The sequence below is a fragment of the Chaetura pelagica genome, unplaced genomic scaffold (assembly GCF_000747805.2).
Source record: "Chaetura pelagica isolate M959 unplaced genomic scaffold, ChaPel_1.0 scaffold76, whole genome shotgun sequence".
In the NCBI taxonomy this organism is placed as follows: domain Eukaryota; kingdom Metazoa; phylum Chordata; class Aves; order Apodiformes; family Apodidae; genus Chaetura; species Chaetura pelagica.
In genome coordinates, this window is record NW_009970723.1 from 11028150 (window position 1) to 11036661 (window position 8512).

Consider the following 8512-nt stretch of genomic DNA (forward strand, 5'->3'; position numbering starts at 1 on the left):
GTATCATGTGCTGTTACTGGTGGTTACTGAATGGGGAGATTCTTTTTTATGAACTCTTTTGAAATGAATACTCTCTTTGTTGTTGTTTGTTGCATTTGCAAGGAGTTTTTGTTCCCAGATGTTTACTCTCAGCTCTGTAGTTCTTGTGGAAGTAGACTTCCCCAAATGTGGTCCCAGCTCATTGCAATGATTAAGAGTGTTTTTAGGTTGCCTGGCTTGCTAGTTGTTCTTGTCAGTCACCTTCCAGCTTTCCGAAAATGCATATTCTTCTCATGATTTCTAGACACGATGTCCCCCAGCAGCTCCCATTTTGTTAAGCTTCCCCTTGGTAGAGGAAGGTAGGGCATTTCACTGAGAGTGAAGAATCAGAGTCTTCAAGAGCAAAAATTCCAGCTAACACCTGGACTAGCACTTTCCACTTGTCACTATCTTTCATCACCCTCCAAGCCCTGAGAGGTGGCAGTGATCTCGCCCTTGTCATCTAAGAGAACCAAGAAGGAAAGTGGTCTCTTGAGGTTGCACTCCAGCTCTGTCTGAGATGCCTCCAAACATGCTCCTGTGTTTTCTCTTTCAATGGCAATATCTCTCACATTTTGGGGATGAGAGAACCTCAAGTCTCTCAGAGGCCTTTCCCACCAGGGTGAAAGGGGCAGGACTCTTAGGCAGACAAAAACCTAGCAAACTCTTTCACAGCCTTCAAAGCAAGTGACAACACATTTGAAAAAAATATTTGACCCATTCCAGATAAATCCTGTTTATTTTGCTTGCATGACTAGAGTTGCTAATGTTAGTAGGAAGATGAGCAATACTCACTTCCTTTTGTGTTTGAGTTTTCTGTAACACATGCATTTCTCACTTAGAAATTGACAGACCTTTTCAAAAATAATTTTTTTGGGTTTTTTTTCCCATAAAACCAGAAAGCCCGTAAATCATAGGCTTGCAGTAGTGATCAACATGGAATAATTACCCCTATAACACAGTAAGAGCATATGGAAGGATCTGCAGGACCCATGTCATGTACATACAGGAATGAATATGCTCTGGACCTGTGCATTTTGTTGTCAGACCACTGCAGTAGTGATGCTGTTGGTACTCAGAGCCTTCAAATAGCTGGCCTGTTAACACGCTTTTGAGTCCATAATTGTATGTAACTAAATTTGATCTTCACCTCTGGGAGACTGTGTTTGTGTGCCTGCTGCTCTTTTTGTCTGGGGGCTGGCCCTTAACTCTTAAGATTTGTAGCTTGCCATTTATTTTTCCAGGCTCAGCCCTTCTGTGGTGCTCAGAAATAGGGAAGAAAATGCTTTGAGTTTTGTTGCCATTAAGATCTCTGATCTTGTTTAGAACTTTAGTTGGTTCAAGAATGTGAGCAATGTCCTGAATCAGAGGGACACCTCACACTAGACCACTGTGCACAAAGCCTTATCCAACCTGGCCTTAAGCACCTCCAGGGAGGGGGCTTCCGCAACCTTCCTGGGCAACCTATTCCAGCACCTTACCACCCTCTTGGTGAAGAATTTCTCCTGATATCTAACCTAAATCTCCCTTCTTTCAGTTTAAAATCATTACCCCTTGTCCTATCACTGCCCTCTCTGGTGAAAAGCCCCTCCCCAGCTTTCCTGTAGGCTCCTTCAGGAACTTGAAGGCCACTATAAGGTCTCCCTGGAGTGCTGGAAGTGAAACAATAGCTATGGATATCATCTGCTTAGGATACTGTGTCAGTTCAATCCCTTGGCTTTGCTATTGCCAGTTGAATATGAAGAACCAATAGGAAAGTTAACAAAGCAACCAGGGCTGCATTATTTTTATAACACTCCACTTCCTCACGAATGGCCCAAATAGTCGGTACCCTCCAAACCTGACCAGCCTGAAGTGCAAGTGAAAGCCAAACATCAGGCAAGGCTGGGGCAGCATCTTCTGGTCAGTACCCCATCCTCTTTGACATGCTCTGTTTTCAGCAGTAAGAATGTACAACCCAGTGTGAACACTCAACCCAGAAGACATACTGCTAAGCCAGAAGTTCTCAGTTAGTTTTAACACCTCCAAATCCCAAGGCAAGACCCGAGGAAGACACCGTGCAGGGCAGCAGGGTCATGCATGACCAGGAAGCACCCAGGAGCAGCGGGGGCTGCAGCTGAGGCAGGGGCTGCAGAGCAGAAGTACCAGGCTGCTGGGAGCTGCTGAGCTGAGCCCTGCTTTCAGTCCTGGGACAGTCCTTGGGGGTCCCTGGCCCTCTCCCACCCATAGTGTCCTGACAGGGCTGTCCCTTCATGGCTTATGTCCCCTCAGAGAGCTCCCAGGGTAGGAACAGGAAAGCACCTAGCCCCTGCAAGCTCAACCATTGCAAGGAGGAGAGAGATGGTCTTACTCAAGGAGCTATTACTGGTACCAGTAAGCATTCTGCTGTGGCTGCTCCCTGTCTCCTTACACTGCAGCTGTTCATGAGAAAACAACACTGAAACTAGTCTTGGGCCATTTACTTTGCCTGGCAATCCAAGACTGGGATTTGGGTCTTTTTGATAAAGACATTTTTCCAAGGGGGCAAAAAATTGCTGTTCATTCTTGAAATTAAAGAAAAACCCAACTAATAACATTTTTTTAAATCTTTCTTGTTATATATGATTTTTCTTGCTTAATTTAGAACTTGTTTCCTCTCCTCTCCCCTGCCTGGGAGGGTGGAGCAGGGACCCATCACAGCACCTGGGAAGCTGCTGCAGCCCCATGGCTGAGCTGGATGCCCCCATCAGCTCAGGTGCTGCTGGAGCTGGAGGGAAGGGTGGCTGCCCAGGTGTCATCTGTCACAGGAGGGAAATGCCTAAAGCAGCATCTACTTAAGGTTACCACCTCATAGATGGTCCTTTGCCTGGGACATCTCAATATTTTTCTAGTTACAGAGCAGGACTTTGAGCTTAGGTTTACTCTGAGAAGCCAAATAAATGTTTGCCATTTTCTGTAATAGAAGTGGAGTTTAAATGAATTATTATAATAATATCTAGGGACTGTGTTTCTGAGATTTAACCACATGTAAACACAATAATAAGCGATATCAGTGTCAATGACTTCTCTTTAATTCTCAGACAAACTTTGCTTTTAAATACCACAGCAGATTTGACACAGCCAATGATAAATGGAATGCAATTAGTTCTACTATTTGCTTTGATGATATGCTAAATTACTTCTTACAACAGACCATTTATTATCCAAAGCTAATGGTTATACTCTTGCATTTAACAAGTCTAATACATTGTAAACCGTGGCAAACTGATAAGTTTCAAATTGACATATTAAAGTCTTGAAAAAAGTCATTCCATGAATGATTTTCATCTCATAAATCTTTGTCAATGCCCAAAACATAATTTTCGCAAAGAAATCTTAAACAGTAAGAATTTTGTATGTATTTCTCATCATTACATAAATAAAAAATGTTAATGATGCTGCCTCTTAGTGATTTACTGACACTTTGTGGATATATAACCTTAAGTAAAATGTCTGAATGTGAATGTTTTTATGGCATTTTTAACATAATGTCTCTTCTAATTGTTACCAAGACAATTCTTACTTTTCCCCCTCTGAAATGATTTAGTTTATTATAGGAAATTTATCATGAAATTTATCACGGTAATTGCAAATTAATGAGGAGAGTGTAGTCCCTGAGAATACAAATATTTGATCTTATGAATTGTTAGCCTTTACATTGCGATGTTGCTTGCCATGGAGCTTACTCAAGCTGCTCTGCACTCTGAATTTCCATTGTCACCCCTTTCCTTCAGTTTATGCCTTCTTCATGTGGACCTAATCCAGCCTAGGAATGTAAATGCCTTACAAAATAAAAAGCTGGAAACAGGTAGCAGCAGAGCACCTGATCCCAGTATTTTGGCTGAAAACATAAGTGCCTGAGCTTACATAAAAGTGACTTGCCCAAATGTTACCATTACTGCAAGGTATTAAACTTGTGAATGTCAGGATTTTGTACTTTGATGCCTGTTGAAATTCTGTGGTGGTGAAAGCAGGGCACGCATAAAATACCAGATCTCCAAGACTCTGGAAACTCTTCCTGTAGAGTTAACTGCTACGGTGCTGTCACAGTTCGGCTCAGGATCGGCAATTAAAACAGTGACAACAACGCTCTCAATCCCCTCCCCTTCCCACCCAGCTAGGGAAGGAGAGAGATAATGAAGGAGAGAGACTTTCCAGACATAGATATGTACAAATATATACAAGTATGTGCAGGAATGTGCAAAACCCTATTGCCTCTCCACACCCCCAGCAACTCCCAGGGCATCTCCTGAGCTGTGAGGAGTTCCAAAATGTCCTGGAGATGCTGGGGAGAGTGACAGAGCAGACAGGAGCTGAGGGGAGAGTTGTGAGGGTCAGGAATGCACGAGCCTGGGGATCAATTGTGATGGATAGATGGAGTCCTCCCTGGACAACAGCCATGGATAGAAGAGAAGAAGAAAGGAGTCGACTTCCGTGATCCATGAATTTATACTGAGTATTATGTAGTTACATGGAATTTGAATACTCTGGTTCCCCAACTTTGCTGTCTGTCTAGCCCACTCTTCCCTACAGGAGGGCTGTAGATATGACTGATCACTCCTTTAGTGTCCAAAGCAGTAAACTCAACAAGCAGTGTTCTTGGTCTCTTGGCAGTATCTATAAACACTGAACGTTATCAGTCCACGAGCTGGGCAACTTGCTGTGCTACTTAAGAGAGTTCACTGAAGAAAAAAAAAAAAAAAATCAGTAAAAAGAAAATTGTCTTCATCCTGGCTCAAACCAGGACAAGTGCAAAGAGTACTGAGTTTGTTAATGACCCACACTGCACTGACAGAGTCATGTCTTAAATTAATAATAATAATTTTTAAAAAACAATTAAAAGTTGCCACAGGAGGGACTTTAAAAATTCAACTCTATCATTTATATATATATTAAAAAATTATTCTTATTTTCCACCATATTCGAATCTCCTCTTATCAGCAAAGGTCAGGTCTGTCCCACCTTGATTTGGTTTATCCCAGGTTTCAAAATACTGGAGGCACAGCAAATTCTGGTTGTTTAGAGAAAGTTCTTCCCTTTCATAATGTGAAGGTTACAGATTGGGGGCATTTTGTTCCCCTTTCCATGGTTACCTTACTAACAGCAAGCCAGGCCTTAGGCCACCCACACAGGGTGCTTAGCCCCAGTTCTCCTCCCCTCACCTGGCCCCTCCTAAACTCCCCTTTACTCTCCCAGTCCTTCTTCCCCTCCTGAGTCCACCCATGCGTGGCTGCCCTATCATGCATATCTCTAGTTGCATCCTCTTCTGCCTTCTGTTTATCTAATTGCTCAGGGATCTTTTTTCATCCTTTTAACTTTACCCATTTTCTGAGCTTCATGTTTTCTTGCTTCTTGTTGTGCAAGGGGACTCTCCTCAATGGTTTGATCCTTCTAAAGATGATAGGAGGAGGTGATCACTAGGGAATAAAGGCAAACTTAGAAAATGTACTAGTGTTTTGTGGTGAACACTTATATGCACCTCAAATAGCTTATTGTTCTCAGTGAAATCTAGCTACCATGGATTGTCTCTTCTGGTAAGGACTATGTAAAAATGTAGATGTAAGGGCATCTTAGCTTTTTTCCTGAGGAGAAAAATAAATGGACCAGACATTCAAATAATCTTTCTTATTCTGCTGTCCATACAATGTGTTCATAAATCTGTTCACCCTGGATAAAAATGGTAACTGGAAGAATCCCAGTTGCAGGACGCTAAGATACTGATGTGCTCAGTACACTTTAAAGCTCTGTCTCATTATGGTCTCTGTAAGCTGTCTGGTTTCTACATTCTGGTCAGAAGAATATTCCCATCATCCAGATGACATCCTGTCTCCTGCTAACCTTTTGGCTGGGATAAAATTCCCTTGAGGTTCTCTGTCTAGATAAAATAGCCCTCAACAAACTCTGTGTGACTGCGGTAGGGCTGCCTGAAACAGCAGTCTCTGCTTCTCTGCTGCAGAACTCCCTCGTGCGTATTCATCACCCCTGCATTTATCACAGCTAGAGTAATAAAGAATTTTGACAGATGATACATCACTTCTAAACTTCAGGTTTTCAACAGGAATAACAGAAAGCAGCAGACAGCTGCTTCTTTTTCAGTTTGAGAGAAGGCTACAATAGCAGTCCATCTTTCCAGCAACTCAATCCCTTATACCCACCATACCTTCCCCTTGGCTCTGGTCGGATACAGCTCTGTGATTTTAGCACTCCAAAATCTCTGCATTTCTCTATCTTTTTCTAGGGAGTCACATTAAAACTCCCACCTGCAGCAAGTCTGGTCTTCATCTTTTTCTTTCAAGCAAGAAGGGTTTATTTAGCAAATAGAGTCCTCTTCTTGTGGTGGGAGGGCACTGGATAAAACCCACATTCCACTCATCATTTTTTTTTACTGCAGCAGAGTGGTCGCTTGCACCAAGATGAGGCACCAGCAGGACCTCAGTGATCATCTGCACCAGCTGCAGGGCTTACTCCTCCCCCCCAGTCTTTGGCAGGCTACCATGGGTGGGGGGTGTTAGGGTATATGGGGAGACCCTGGGGCTATGGAGAAGGAGGGAAACAGGGATGTGCTAGTGTGAGCTAGGATTTTGGCAGTATGAAAAATGAGGTACCAATCCTTGGAAGCAGATGTATTTACTACTGTTGTCCATGGAGCAAACTGTTTCTTCCTACCACAGTGTTGATGAGCTTGTATGGGATGGTGACAGCACAAAGCTGTGGGGCCCACATCATGTTTCTATTTGCCAGAGTCCCATGTGGGAGATTTAAATCACAAATCCACATGGCATCCTTAATGACCCCTTGAGTGAAGTATAAAAATAAAGGTAATAATAAGGTGCTGCAGTGAAGTCCCTTGGGACATTGATGAGAAAGCAGGCAACTCCGCTTCCCGCAAGACAGGAGCTGATTTCTTGTGATGACGGTACCAGGCTGTCACTGCAGCTCCTTGCTTTGGCACGAGATGCCAGCTGCATGATACCATTAGCATTCCTCAGCAGCCACAGCTTATGTCTCTCTCTGTGCACAATGTTGGAAAACCAGGTCATTCTCTTGGCTCATCCTCCTCTGATAACTCCTCTTTTCTTCCGCTGCCGGGAAGCTGAGGACAGCATAATTAGTTTTCACTAATGTTCAGCTCTATGTGAAACTGCTTTTGGCACAAGCCAGAAGTGAAGTTTTCACATAGTTTCATGCACTGTTAGGAGGGAGACTTGAGACAAATTTGAGAGGTACCCATTTTCTTTGTATTTTAATAATTCAGCTGATGTTTTTCAGAACACTGCAAAGAACACTTATGACATGTTAAGCTCCCAGAACTCACAGAGAATAAATGAGTGAAATCCCAATGAAAATGCAAAATTATATACCTCCCCATGCCTGGTAACAACTGGTACTGCAAGGCTGTCACAATGAGCAAGATGAAATCCTGTCCTTAAGCAGAGAAACTGCCTGAAATTGCATTGAATTGCTTGGCGTTTTCAGGCAGATTACAATCCTGATATTCCAAAGAAGCTGCAGGGGAAAAGAAAAAGGAAAAAGTTAACTCAAAGTCCAGAACAAAAGTTCAGGTTTTCATAATAAGACAGTGGAAATTATGGCTTTTAAATGTGCAAGGAATGAATTTTGAGAGGACTGTATGGATCATGGTGAAGAGAGATAAAGCAACAGACTTTACTAAAGGTCAAGTCATTTTGTGCTGTGGGTAAATACATAAACCTAAATGCCCATGAAAAATGATCTGTAGCCTCTGTATTGGCAAGGTAACCATATCAGTAATTAAAGCTGCATTAATGTACTTGAGTGATGCTCTGAAAGTGCCACTGTAATGGCAGTCACAGCATCAACTGAAGCAAGTAAGCTCTGAGAGGAGGAGCTATGAGCTACAGGAACTCCTTGCCAGAAATGTGCTTGGAATTTAACATGCTGGGACACCATTAAAAATAACAATATTTAAATAATAATAATAATAGTAATAATAATAATCTGCAGCAGCAAGGAAGTGCCTGGAAACTTCATCTCCCTTTATTGCTCATTTCCCATCCCAGCTCCACAGCCCAGGGCAGCCCCAGCACCTCGGGGAAGTGGCCACATCTCTCTGGGTCTGGCTGGCAGGAGGTGCAGGGGTTTGGGGGGTTTCCCCTGGACCCCCCCAACAGGCACAGTCCCTTCTGCAGGGCCCGGCCCAGCTCCCGCTCAGCATCTCTCCCCGCACGCTCGCCCCAGCATCAGCCTGGCCACAAACCCCCCCTGCCCTGGGACTGGAAGGTGCTATGAGGTCTCCCCAGAGTCTTCTCTTCTCTAGGCTCAACAGCCCAAATTTTCTCAGCCTGTCTTCATAGCAGAGATGCTCCAGTCCTTTGGTCATCTTGGTGGCCTTTCTCTGGACCCTCTCCAACAGGTCTGTATCTTTCCTGTGCTGAGGGCACCACAACTGTACACAGTATTCCAGGTGGGATCTCACCAGAGCAGAGTAGAGGGGCAG